Below are 13,026 nucleotides of genomic sequence, written 5' to 3'. Positions count from 1 at the left end.
CCTCTTCCCCAGGAATCTCCCCCCTCCTTCAACCCGTATGCTGCAGCCCGGCTTCGCTGCTCCTCGTCCCCAAGCCCCCACCGGGTCCCCAGGTCCCTCTCTACTCCCCGTTCCATCCCTGTCTTGCCCCCTTTCCTCCTTCGGGCTGCCCAAATGCCGGCCGTGGAGAGGGCAGTGGTGCTCTGGGAGGGGCTGATACAGGCCCACTGCCCCCCTTGGGATCACAGAAACGCCAGGGACTGGTCCTGCTGCTGGAGCCAGGGAAGCCAGGCTGGTATTCTGGCTGTGGGGGAGGACACTGTCATCCCCGTGGATAATCCTCCAAAAGCTACTGATCTCTGTGATCTCCCTGCTCATGTTGACTAGGGGCAGAGAGCTCCCAGGGGTCCCAGCCCACTCTGGTCCCACTGAACCACTGCCAGCACAGCGAGATGGGTCCTTGCAGCAGGCTGTGGCTGAGCTGCTAGAGCTACCAGCGGTTACACTGACTTGGATAAGAAAAGAAACGGAGGCTTCGTGCTCTCAAAATCACAAATCTGACCCTGAGTTGTTTACTGTAAATCAGCTCCCATTGAGAGCTGCCTGGTCCCCTCTGCCTGTCACATCCAATAGCCAGAGAGGTGTCACCAAGCATGGCACAAGAGTCAAATATCACAAGACCAAGGCCAGCATTTCTCCATAATATCTCCTTTGTTGATAGTGCAGATCAGCCCCTACTACCTTTTAGACACCAATTTGGTTACCTCAGCAACAATAACCCAAACCTGCTATCACTACAAATGCTGCATATCCAAAGTGGGATTTTCTTGCCCAGAGGTTTAATTTGGGATAACAAAGCTATCTGTGGCAGTACGTGTGCTCTGCTCCCCCTGCTCCATCCCTGCCCTCTCTCTCGACCTGCACTTATCACAGATAAAAGTTGTCTCTCGTTCAGCAGTTTTCCTTGAGTGATTTTGATTGTGTTCATTTGCATTGTAGTAAACTCCAAAGATAGCCAGATAATAACATCAGTGCCATGGTAACAGGGAGGGAAAAAAAAAAAAAAAAAAAGGAAGATAGGGGGAATTTGTAAGGCAAAAATGCCCTCTAAGTGGCAAAAGTTGGTGATGGGGGAGGAGAGAGAGGAACAGAGCCCGAATCTCAGCCTACGTGCAGTTTGGGGTGGGCAGTGCATGGTGATAGGCACTGCCCTGCAGGAGAGCAGCCCCAGAAATCTGTGCAAGGAAAGGAGAAATGGGTATTGCTCCCTGGGCAGTGCTCAGGGAATTTGAAAGGAAATAAAGAGGAGCATCTCCTGAGGCCATTTTAGTGGGCATCGCTTTAATTAACCCCGTGTTCATCAGTGGCTACCTTGGACCTTTGATTAATAGGGAAGAAAAATCAATCAGCACGCTAAAAATTCAGATAAGTTTCACAGCTAATTCAAATTTCACATTTTAATCGTGTCTTCATGTCAATCTTAATTACCATAATTAAGTCAGATGTGACTTAGCAAGAGCAGCTCAAAGATAAGGCGCTCTGAGAAGGGCAGCGGTGCCGCTCCCTGGCTCTGGGGTGGGTCTGCAGCTGCGTGGGGCGGTGCTGGGCCCACAAGCCTTGGGCTCCAAAGCAGAGATGCAGGCATTGCTCTGCTCCTCAGCTCTCTGAGCTGCTCCTGAAGCCCAGGTCTGAGCTACCCAGCCAGTGGTTTTGCTGTCCCCAGTAACGCAGGGAAGGGATTGCCGGATTGCCTGCATGGTGGTTGCTGGAGGACACGTGGTGGCCTGGAGGAGCTCAGCCCCACCGTTTTGGTAATGCCACTGGGTGAGATCAGTGGGAGCGATATAGATTCCAGACCGCTGGGAAAATCAATCTCTCATTTATTTTTATGATGGGGATGCAGCAGCCCAGCAATGCTGCGTTGGCTCTGCAGTCACACCCATCGATCGCAGCCTTGCAGGGCAGCAGCAGTGCTGGCCAAGGGGAGGCCTTGCTCCTTTGGGCTTGGGCATCACTCATGGATGCTCCTGCCTCGCAGCCAGGTTCCTGTAGCCCAGCACAGGGTTGGGGCTGACTGCTGATGCCTCCCGCACCGGCGCTGAATCACAGTACTGGGGAACGATCGGCGGGCTCTGCTGACTGGCGGACATCTCTGCTGAGTGGCAATATTGTCTTGGGGCAAAAAAAGGCCTTTGTCCCTCAGAATGGCAGAGCCACTCCAGTCCTTGGCTTCTGCAGCCCTGCTCTGCCTCACAAACACGGACACTGAATGGGGGTTTGAGCTGAGGCCAGGCGCGTTTCCAGCCCCTTTTAGCCCGTGCCCGCAGACACAGCTGGGGGCCTTTCAGGAGGGAAGCCCTTGTTCCTTGGCGACAGGAGAAGACTTTGCCCGGCTCAAAAATAGGCTCTCTGTTGCCTGTTGGGATTTGGAGGGGAAACAAAGCCGCTGCAGGGATGGGGCAGCGGAACTGGAGGGCTCCATGGCTGCAGCATCAGCCCCACAGCAGTGCACAGCCCCCCCGAGTTGCCGTGTGGGTTGGCAGAGGCACACCCCCAAGGGCCATCCCATCAGCAGTGCAAAGGCTTTGGCCATGCAGTGGGGCTGCAGCGCTCAGCTGAGCCCTGGCACCTCTGTTCCACAGCCCTAACACAAGGTACTGGCACTGTTTTATCCCGCATGCATCATTCAAAACTTAGTTAACGGCAGCTCACGAAGTGCTGAACCCTGCCAGCCTTGTTGTTACCACCATTATTCCCGAACCAAGATGCTCACCTTGAGTGGCTGTGCACAGTTCCTCCCCTGGCATGGCAAAGCCTTTCACCACACCACCTGGCTGGGCTGCAGGGCTGGGGCGGCACTGCAAGAGTTCTCCTTCTTGACAGACTCTCTCCAAGTGTGTGCAGAGCAAGCTGCCTCCTGCACTGCCCAGCAGAGCCCTGCTCTGAGAAAGCTTTTTTTTTACCAGGCCCCCATTCCCTGTGTTTGTTCAAAATTGGTATTCACACCAGAATGTTGCTGGTATTTGCTCATTGCTTCCCATATAAATTGCAAGATAAGTTACTCTGCACCAGATACTGTTCCTGACACAGAAAGCTGAATTTGTAAATTCATGAGTGCACAGAATTGATGTTGTCCTATCTAGCAATTTCTCCTTAAGAAATAAAAAGAAGTTTTGTCAGAAGTTTTCTGCAGTGAGGCAAAGCTCTGCAGCTCCTCAGCCTTATCTGCCTGCAAGAGGGGAGCTACGCATTATCTCTGCATTATCTGCACCTGCTGCAATTACCTTTCACTTGTTCTCAGGATGTAATGGGCTCCGCCTCAGTCTCACCACTGAGCAGAGGGCATTGTTCTCAAGCCAAACTATTTCTCCAAAACATGCTTTGCAATCAGTGTCTCTGTGGGACGTGGATTGGGTGTGTATGTCCCTGGGATGTGGGCTGGGGATGAGTACCACTGGGTGCATCTCGATAATGCAGTCAGGCGGTGGGCAAAGGCAGAGGAATGGCAAAGGGAAATGCAAAAGAGGGGAAGAATGGCTGACAGTGAGCACAGCAACGGCGGTGTTATGAAAACCAGGTTCTTGTCCAACAGCTGATTGTGGTCTTTGAAGAGATTACAGATTTGGGGGGGGAAGGTGTCTGTGGAGCTACTGCAGGTTGTCGCAGTGCATTTGATGTGGCATCAAGCAGAACGCTCATGAAAAGCAGCATGATCCATATCAGAGCGGTGCATCTGAAGTGAGTTAAGAACGGGCTCATTCACAGATCTCCAAAAACAGCAGTGAGGAATCATCTTCAAATGGAGGAATTATTAATGAATCCTTTAAGAACCAGTGCTTAGCTCTGCCACCGCTTCACATTTTCACTTATCATCTGCAGGTACATGTAAAATATCCGGTGATTGAGCTCACAAGGAGGGGATTAGCAGGGCAGTCAGTTCGGGCTGCACCGTGTGAGCAGGTTAACCCAAAGGGCAAATGATTCCAACCAGCCTGGTTGTGTGCTGGGAGCAGGGGACAGATGGTGGGAGAACTGCAGAGCTCCAAGGGGAGTGGGGTGGCAGCACTGGGGGTGGTTGTTCTCACTGTGAGGGAAGGGGATTGGTTCCAAAGCTCTTCTCACGTAAAGAAGAATCCATATCATTTCACTTTGCTCTCCCAAGCTTTGATGGTTTAATTGATTGGTTTGTAAGAGCTTGGCAGCAGACCAGCTCCTTGCTGATAGCACGGCTGCAGCTCCCATGGTTGGGAGCCATTCGCTGCCCCCAGCTCCTCCCTCTGCCCACCAAGGGCAGGATGCTCCTCACTGGCTTTGCACAAAAGCCCCAAATGCACCATGCCCACACAGGCAGCAGGTCGGCCCCATATGGATGCTGGTCCCACCACGCTTCTGCCATGTGATTGCATTGCATGTTCAACACGTGACACCAGCACGGGTCTATTACTTACTGGGATCTTAGCAAAATCATAACCTTTCACTCGTGCAGAGCTATTATCAAGCTTCTTTCTAACATGACACTGCTCAGCTTGTCAGTATGATGAGGGGTTGGCACTAAACTCACCAGCAGTCACTAAGTGCTGCTATATAAATGTCTCCTCCAAAAGCACAGCGTTTAGCATGCCAGCACTTGCTTAGAGCCCTGCAAACAGGGATCTGCCGAGGCTGCAAGGCCCAGTGCTGGTTGCCCTGTGCTGCGTGTGGGATCTGGCAGAGCAGAGGCAACGAGTGCGGGGCCCTGGCAGGGCTTCAGCATCACGGCGTGTGCGTGTGCATTCGCACGATGGGAGATGTTGTGCAAGCTGAAATGAGATTAGCTAATGTACTGCAAACACAAACCAACTAGCCGGGGAAAGCTCACTTGTTCTCTCCAAGAAATGCAAATCTTTCTGCCTAGTTTGCTGTGCAAAGTTCCCCATTAACCCCTGTGCTCTGCCTGCTGGGGAGGGGAGTCGTTGCAGTCGTTACTGCAATTACCCTGAGTACCACTGGATGCTGCTTGGTAATTACACGGCTCTTCCATCTGGGGATCTCAGAGTGCTCACTGATCAATTCATTAAGCTTTGCAGCAGGCTGCAGGCACAGCACGGGGTGCCACCAGATCGATAATCATCCCCTGAGATGTGGGGAGAGGGCGGGGGGCAGGGCTGGGAGACAGCAAACAGCAGCAGCAGCCATAGCCCTCCACCCCGACACAGGGTCCCTGCAGGGGGGTATGCTCTGGGATGCTTGGCTTTGGGAGGATCCTTGCAGGAAAGCTTTGGGCATGGCATCAACTCCTGCAGCTCAGAGGAGCTAGCAGCAGCTGTAAATCTCCTAACAAGGAGCCCGGCTGGGCCCAAGTGAAGAGTTATAAATATGAATAAGATTGAAAGCAGCAATTCCCCTCAGAGTGTGTGGGAACAGAGGTGGGGTGTTCTCCTGCCTGAAAACATGCGCTCGCATCAATTATTGCTGTGGATAGAGAGCTTCCTGGGCTGGTTTGTTTGGGTGCTGGGGGGAAGCCATCACCAAAGCTGCAACGTTCACCCCCTGACTCCCCAGTGATGTTCAGGCAGCACTGATGGAGGGGATGGGGGTGCACATAGCGAGGAGGGAGGTAAGGGATGCTCCCCAGGATGCTCCCCAGGGCTGGGAGGGCTCCGGAGGCGAGGAAGCTGCTAGCTCTGTCACCGTGGCAACCCCATCCCTCACCCTGGCAGTAATTAAAAGCACAGCTCTGCGAGCAGGAGGCAGCTGGACTGAGATGGATCAGGGATCCCCGGGTTCCCTGGAGGCAGTCGAGGGGCTGCCAAGCCCACAGGGCTTCTTGCTTTATCTTTCTCCCATAGTGTTGAGTGACATGACAGAGGATTTTACATTGCTGCATTTTCCGTTCTTCAAAAATGGAAAGTGCGAAAAGCAAAGTGAAATAGGTGCAGTTAGGATCCTCCACTGCAGGGTATCAGAGCTTGGGTTCCGGTGTAGGATTTGCAGCCAGTCCTGGCTGGGAGAGCTGCAGGTTGGAGCAGAAGGGGCATAGGGATGCAGCAGACGGTGGCATGGGGCTCATAGGCACCAGGAGGACTCTGGGTGCGCTTGGCCTTCCTCTCTTCCCAGGCAACCTTACAGCCCAGATGGAGAGCACCAGAAGGAGCTTTGTTTCCTCCCTAAATCACATGGCACATGCTCTGCCTAGCACCGTGTCTGCCCAGTGCAGAGCGCAAGCATCTGAGCTCCTTTCCCCCACCCCTCCCCTTGGCAGGCAGCTATCTGCCTTTCTTCTTTCTGCACGTGGCACCTGGTGCCTGGACAAGGCTCGTGAATGCGCAGCAGAAGGCACCAGGAGCACTCTGTAGCCATCCTGCATCACTGCAGCGCCGGGGCTGTTCACCCATGCAGGGCTGAGCAGCCTTGTGGAGTATGTCCCCTCCTATGGGGAGTCCTATGGGACACAGAAGGAGCTGCCAGCCTGGCTTCCTCAGTGCTTTAAACCTGACTTCATGTTGCTGGCTATGAAACACAGACGTGGTTTTTGCTTTACAAGTGTGATTGCCTATAACAGCATGAAATTACAGCCAGAACTGATCAGCTTGGCAGCAGATAAGGGAAGCTGTCAAGTGTGGCAGCATGTTATTACACAGGGATTGGAAGGAGGGGGCTGCCAGCCCTGTGCCCAGTGGCTCTGGGGTGCACTGGTGGGTGTGCTGGTGCTCCAGGGGCTGCAGGGTCACTCGTGGTGGTGGGGACGGGCGATGTGTGCCCTGACAAAGCAGAAAGGGTTACTGCCGTAGGAACACCTGTGCCTCGCTGCTGATTTGGCCTTTATTTGGTTCTCACAGGGTCTGTTCCAAGTTTGCTCCTATCCTCTCCATCCCTACATGTTGGAAGGAGGACTTTGTGGCTCCTGCTGGCTGCTGGATCGAGGACTGCATTAGCATTGACCTCAGGTACAGTGAGCAGCAGAAATTTCCACGCTCAGCACAAGCCCATGCTTGATTCTAAGTCGTGCCTAGCACCGTGCATCAATAGCACCTGTCTTGCAGGACTGTTTAGGGGGAGAGATTAATCAATGTCTGTGAGAATGCATTCTTACCCAGAGATGAATGATGCTCCATCAGTACGAGACGCTATTATGGTTGTTAATTTTGCACTGTGCACAAACATGGCATCTGTAATCATCTTTCCTGGCAGCACCTCCTGTATATATTGGGTACCCAGTGCCTGGGGCTGGGCTGGGAGGGGCTGTTGAAAAGTTGCTTGCAGGAATGGGTGACATGACAAAGATGCAGGACTGTACCTTCTGTGGATTCCTGCACTTCATTGGGTTGGAGCTGCTTTTCTTGCACGTGAGCGAGAACCAAAATGAACGTGAAATCAGAATGGTCTTCCCCCAGGAATTCTTCAGGCTTCACTTGGTGTTACAATGATCAAATCAATCTCAGGAGGTTGCAAATACTTATTAATTAATGCAATGATTGGGTGATTTGGCTGTCATTATGGCTGTCTTTCATGGGGAGAAAGAAAAGCTTGTTTCCACCTTGTTGTTTTTAATGCCTGGCATTCTACTGGCACGCCGCTCCTCCGCGACAGAACACAATGTAAGAGCAGGGTGACTCACAGCCAAGGATTTGTATTCAATATCAGTTCAGATTACATTAGCTTTGCCTAATGCCTTAGCAATAAAGTGACTCTTCATTGTATAGCTGCAATTCATTTTGGCTCCTGGGTTGGTAAAGAACAAGCAGCAGTCACGCTGCACACGTGTGCCCTGTGCTGGGAGCGATTTGCTGGGCTAAGCCTGGCAGCAGCAAAGGGAGCCTGTGTTGAGTGGTCAGCCCCAGCCCTGCAGCACCCCACAGCCCTAGGAGCAGCATTTGGGTGAGGGTGGCTGAAGCACTGAGGCCTGAGCTCCTCCATTTGGCTGCCCCTGCTACCAGAGATGAGGCAGCAAAGTCAATCACGCTCCTGTAATTACTGCGTGATTAAATACAAAAGTAATTCCTTCCCACCTCCGCACCCCGGCTTTATTGCAGGAGAGCCCACGCAACAAATAATGGCTTTAAATAATGGCTTTCTTCCCCGGGAGCAGACTCTGGAGAGGAGTTTCCTGGTGCTGTGCTCCTGCCCACCCTCTGATGCTGCAAGGTGAGTTCCTTAGGGCTGTGATGGCACACGCTGCCTCAGAGAGCCTGGAGGTTTTGCAATTCAGCTGTGAGCTTTGCTAACAGAGGAGTGTGGAATTTCAGCTGTGAGCTGCAGTGATTTCCAAAGTTGTCCATCTCTTTTTTATCAGTGGATGCCAGCCGAGCACGCTCTGTGATGAACTGAGCTGTGCTCTGCTTAATAAAGAGGTTGAAGACGCATCGCCCTTTGCAAACTCCTCCCCTCCAGCTCACAGATTTGGGGTGAGCCCAGCAGCCAAAGGAGCCAAAGGCAGTGCTGGAGCAATTCCTCCAGGACCTCGCCAGCAGCAGGAGGCTCTGTACCTGCAAAGTCAAAGTGGTCACCCCTGTGAGGCCGCCGCTAATGCCCCTAATCGCTGCCAAATCCCCGGGGATTTGCAGGCTGGGCAGAGCCTAAGCGAGGCCCATGGGGTGGGGGCACCCCCCAACTCCCACAGTGCACACCCCATCATGGACCCATGCCAGCACACCTCCCTGCTGCTGCCCTACGTTCCAGCAATTGCTGAGCATTGCACTGCTGCAGCTCAGCAGCAACACCACTCTGTACTGAGGGCATAAGGCCACGCTGTTGGGGGATTTCTGTGCATGCTTCTCAGTTAATCCCTATAAAAGTGACAGCCAGAACCTGTCCTCACTCTCCCCACAGTAATTCAGCTGTGTTAGCACCGGTCACACAATTAGACTGGGGTTGCGGCAGCGGCAGCTCCCAGGGCACTGTGCACCAAGTGGGATCCACCAGGAGCAGGGATCTGTCCTACCGAGATTTCCCATGGCCATGACCCTACCATAATAGGGACAGACTCGTGTCAGAGGCTCAGGGGCTGCACAGGGCAGTGAGTTCTCCAGAAGCATGGTGTGTCCAGCACACCCTGCAGCATCCCCCCATCCTCGACCCACTCCATCTTCTCCATGTCCCGCACTTCCATGATAATTAAATCTGCTACATAATTCCCTGCAGCCTCCCCGCTGCACTTTATTATTCATCAGTAAGCAGGCAGCCCTGACAAGCTGCTCCGTGGTATTAACAAGAAAAAGGATTAATGGGCTGTTGGGAGCTCTCATGGCCCTCAAGGAGGATGTGCTGCCCCTGGGACGTGGTGCAGGGCCGAACACAAGGCCACATTTGCCCTCACCCAGCACTACCACAGGAGCTGCCAAGGCAGCTGGGTGCTGCACATCAGCCAGGTGTTCCCTTCGTTAGCCAAGTTCATCCCACAGCTATGATCTGAGTGATTACAACCCAAGCACAGGCAGTTTCCCACGCTGACCCTTCATGCATGGTGTGCCCACAGCGCATGGCACAGCTGCAGCAGGGAGTCCCCGGCTCCAGGATGGAGGCACAGCACACCAACAGTCACCAGCAACGTGATCTGCGGGCTGGCCAAAGCCTTCTGTAGCTATGGTAATGAACTAGCATAATTCACAATTATAATGTCAAATTTAAACCCAGGGCTTGAGCAAAAAGATAAAAATATCTCTTTGCTCATGGGATCTCAATATTATTTGCTTAGCTATATTGGGAGCGGAATGCGCTCTCTAACATCAAGCAATCTCTCTGAGATTAAACACTTTTCCTGCATTTATGCACGTTTCACCCTTTTATGGTTTTATTAAAATGCTGGCTGCACTTTCAATTAAGTGAATCCCTTTTGCCATTGTAAGCACATTTTATATGAATAAATAATTTAATTTGCGAGCTGTTTGGGGCTCCGAACTGTGATCAGTGATGATTGAGTAAAAGGGTTCGAGGGGTGCAGAGCTCCTCCCCGGTGCAGGGAAGGGCTGGATGCAGGGCTGCAGAGTTCAGCACTGCTGCCCCACTGCCTGGGAATGGCAATGCGATGCCCTCGGTGTATTGCAAGGCTGAAGCTCTGCAATAGGAATGCAAATGAAGCTCGGTGTGGTTATTTTTTTCTGCTCTTTTTCTTCTTCCCTTTAAAATCTCCATCTTTTCCAGGGCCCCCTGACGCCAGGACGTCACTCTGGAAGGGTTCCTATTGTGGAAACTTTCTCACCAGCTGCTTTGTGATGTGCCGCACAAGCACAAGGCCCTTTTGCTGTAATTAAGCTCTGGCTGTTCTTTCAGGGCTGCAATTCAAAGAAATACATCACTTTCAAGTCAGACGAGCAGCTTGACAGAGAGTCAGGGAGAAACAACTCTGCTCCATGAGATCCGCGGCCGTGCTGGGCTGCGCTCTGCTGTGCCATGCGGCAGCGCGTCCTCACACAGCCTCAGAGCTCCCTGTTGCTGCAGAGCACATCCCCACACCGGTTTGAGGGTTACCTGCAGGGGATGGGACACGTTTAACTGCCAGAGAAGCTCTGTGCACGGCAGCAGTTCGGTATTAACTCGGTGCATCCAATAGGCATGAAATTGAATCCAGCGGCGCTGGGTGAGCTGGCAGCAGCGTGGGCATGGAAAATGCCCCCATCCTCTGTCTCCCTGGGGCCACCAGCAACGGATGAGCCCAGCAGCTCCGTGCAACCCTCTGCTAGGCTGCAGCAGCTGTGCAGAGTAAGGAGCTGCCCCTCTGCACCTCTGCAGTGGCACTAAGAAGAGTATCAAAACAGAGCATCTCCAGAGGCAACTGGGATGGAGTCACAGGGGGGAAAGCAGCTTATTTGTTTGGAAAGAACCTTACATGCCTGTTCATAATTAGGAAGCATTATAGATATGGTTTCCTGACTTCCCTGAGAGTGAAGAAAGGGACCACAAAGCATCTCCCTGCTACAAGAGCCTGTTGCTTCTTTTGCACAGCAGGAGGATGGGGACCTGGGAGCCAGTCCCATTGTCAACCTTGGGAATGAACATCCCTGTCCTGGTGACCCATGTAGGGAAGCACATGAGCTCACAGCTTGCAGTTCCCCATCCATCAGGAAAGGGACATGTCAAGGCAGGAGCCTCTGACAGTACAGGAACAGCCGGGCCAGAATCCATTAATGCCACAGTCAGCAACAGGATGGATGTGGACACTGTCAATCCTGAATTATGGGCGTCTTGCAAAGGAAGGAGCTCTTTACAGAGCTCATTTCTCTGATGGATGCTTGCAGAAGGCACATCCATTCGAAGAAAAAGCACGTTTTAATTATGTTAATTAGAAACTTGGCAGCCTCTGTCGCTTGGTACTCCTTTGTCTGATCTGCAGGCACCTCCCTGCCATGCATCAGCCCCACTGGAAGCACTGGCTCTCTCTGTTCCCCCCAGCAGCACATGAGGTGATGTGGCTACCCCCTTCAATGGTGACACATGGGGATGTCCCAAAGCCAGGGGTTCCTGGAGCCTGCAGGAGCCCCTAGCTGTTCTGGCAGCACCACATCCAGGCAGTACAAAAACCAAAGCAGCGGCTCCGGGATAAAGGCAGCTGAAATACGGGGGCAAAGAGAATAACTCATGTAGTCCCACTGCAGGCTATAAACTACCTCGTGCCGAGACCTGCTGCTCTGCCCATTGGTTACGTGTCTGTGTGCAATAGGGACGGTGCAGCTAACAGGCACTTTGCACCCTGCGCTGTGCAGCTGTGGATTTATTGCAGGCCAGAGCTGACAGATAGTTCTCTCTCACTGCCCGTGAGAACAGATCTCCGCTGCACAGAGGGTTTCAAGGGCAAACCATTCTCTGGACTCAGGCTGAAAATCTCCAGTCCAAGTGCTGTTTTTTCCTGTTAAAGGATGTGCAGAGCCATTTCAAGTGACAGAGCAATTTCCTTTGTGTCCTGCAAAGCAAAAGCAGAAAGAAGAAAAAAAGCGAGCCCTGTATATTATTACACACAAATCTGCTTTCCTTCTGCAGGTTTAAATAGCAACAGCTTAATGTTCAGCAAACACCGCAGCAGCATGGTGTAGTAATTCCAGATACAAAGCTCAGTGTCAAAGGAATCATTTCTGCTGCCTCCACCCAATAATGAGCAGTTTATGCAGCTCTTTGAGCACATTGACTTATTTATGTGTAGTGATGTTAGCTTAAGAATGAGCTGCAAGCTGCCATCTCACCCATCCCGTGTCTGTGGGTCAGACTTCAGAGAGCAAACTTGGGGACAGGACTCAGAGCAGCGCTCATACCAAGAGGCTCATCAGGGAGAATTTGGACATGATGATCTTGGAGGTCTTGTCCAACCTTCATGATTGTAAGTAAGTTCTCATCCCTGCCACGCTTGGCCACTGCAGCTTAGTCAGAATTTTCCATAAGTTTTTGTTTGAGCATAGAACTAAAGAAATGTTCTTACAAGATGGAAGGGCAGACTGCAGAGATTTCTCTTCCAAACTGCACAATCTGTGCTTTTTCTTTTTGCATTTGAAAGCACAGAAGGGAGCACAGGATTTCTGTAAATTATTTTTTTCCTCTTTGAGTTGCCTGCTTTATGCAGAGAAGACTGGAGAAGAGATGTCTTTCACTTAATCTGTGAACTTGCAGGGACTGTAATGATTACACAGTGTGCTGCAGTTCAGCATGCCTGTTTCAAGGGAAAAAAGGATTAAAAACAACAACCGTACACTTGTTTCTGAACAGGGTTGCACTGAGCTCTGAGAGATTTCAACATGCTCGCAGAAAACGTGTTTTATGGGTGCTCTGCAGGGACTGTGTGAATGTATTTCAGTGCCAAAAGCAGGACCCTCGCTTCCCAAAGCACAGTGCAAGGCTGGGTAAACATCTGAAGTAATTGGAATGGCACACATACCTGCTACCCTGAGAGCTCGTGAGTGGCCAGGAATGCCTGTGCATGGGGATTGTCACCTTGTGCCTGGGACGCAGCGGTGTATCAGTGTGTGCTGCTGGCACTGCAGCGCTGCTGGGAGTGAGAAACTGCTTACAGAGCACACAGGGCTGAGCAAACTGCTGACGGGAACCCAGAGACGAAGGTTTTGCATTCATCTGTGACAAGGAAAA

This window comes from Meleagris gallopavo, chromosome 17 (genome assembly GCF_905368555.1).
Source record: "Meleagris gallopavo chromosome 17, MGAL_WU_HG_1.1, whole genome shotgun sequence".
Taxonomy (NCBI): Eukaryota; Metazoa; Chordata; class Aves; order Galliformes; family Phasianidae; genus Meleagris; species Meleagris gallopavo.
Note: the sequence above shows the minus strand (reverse complement) of the source record.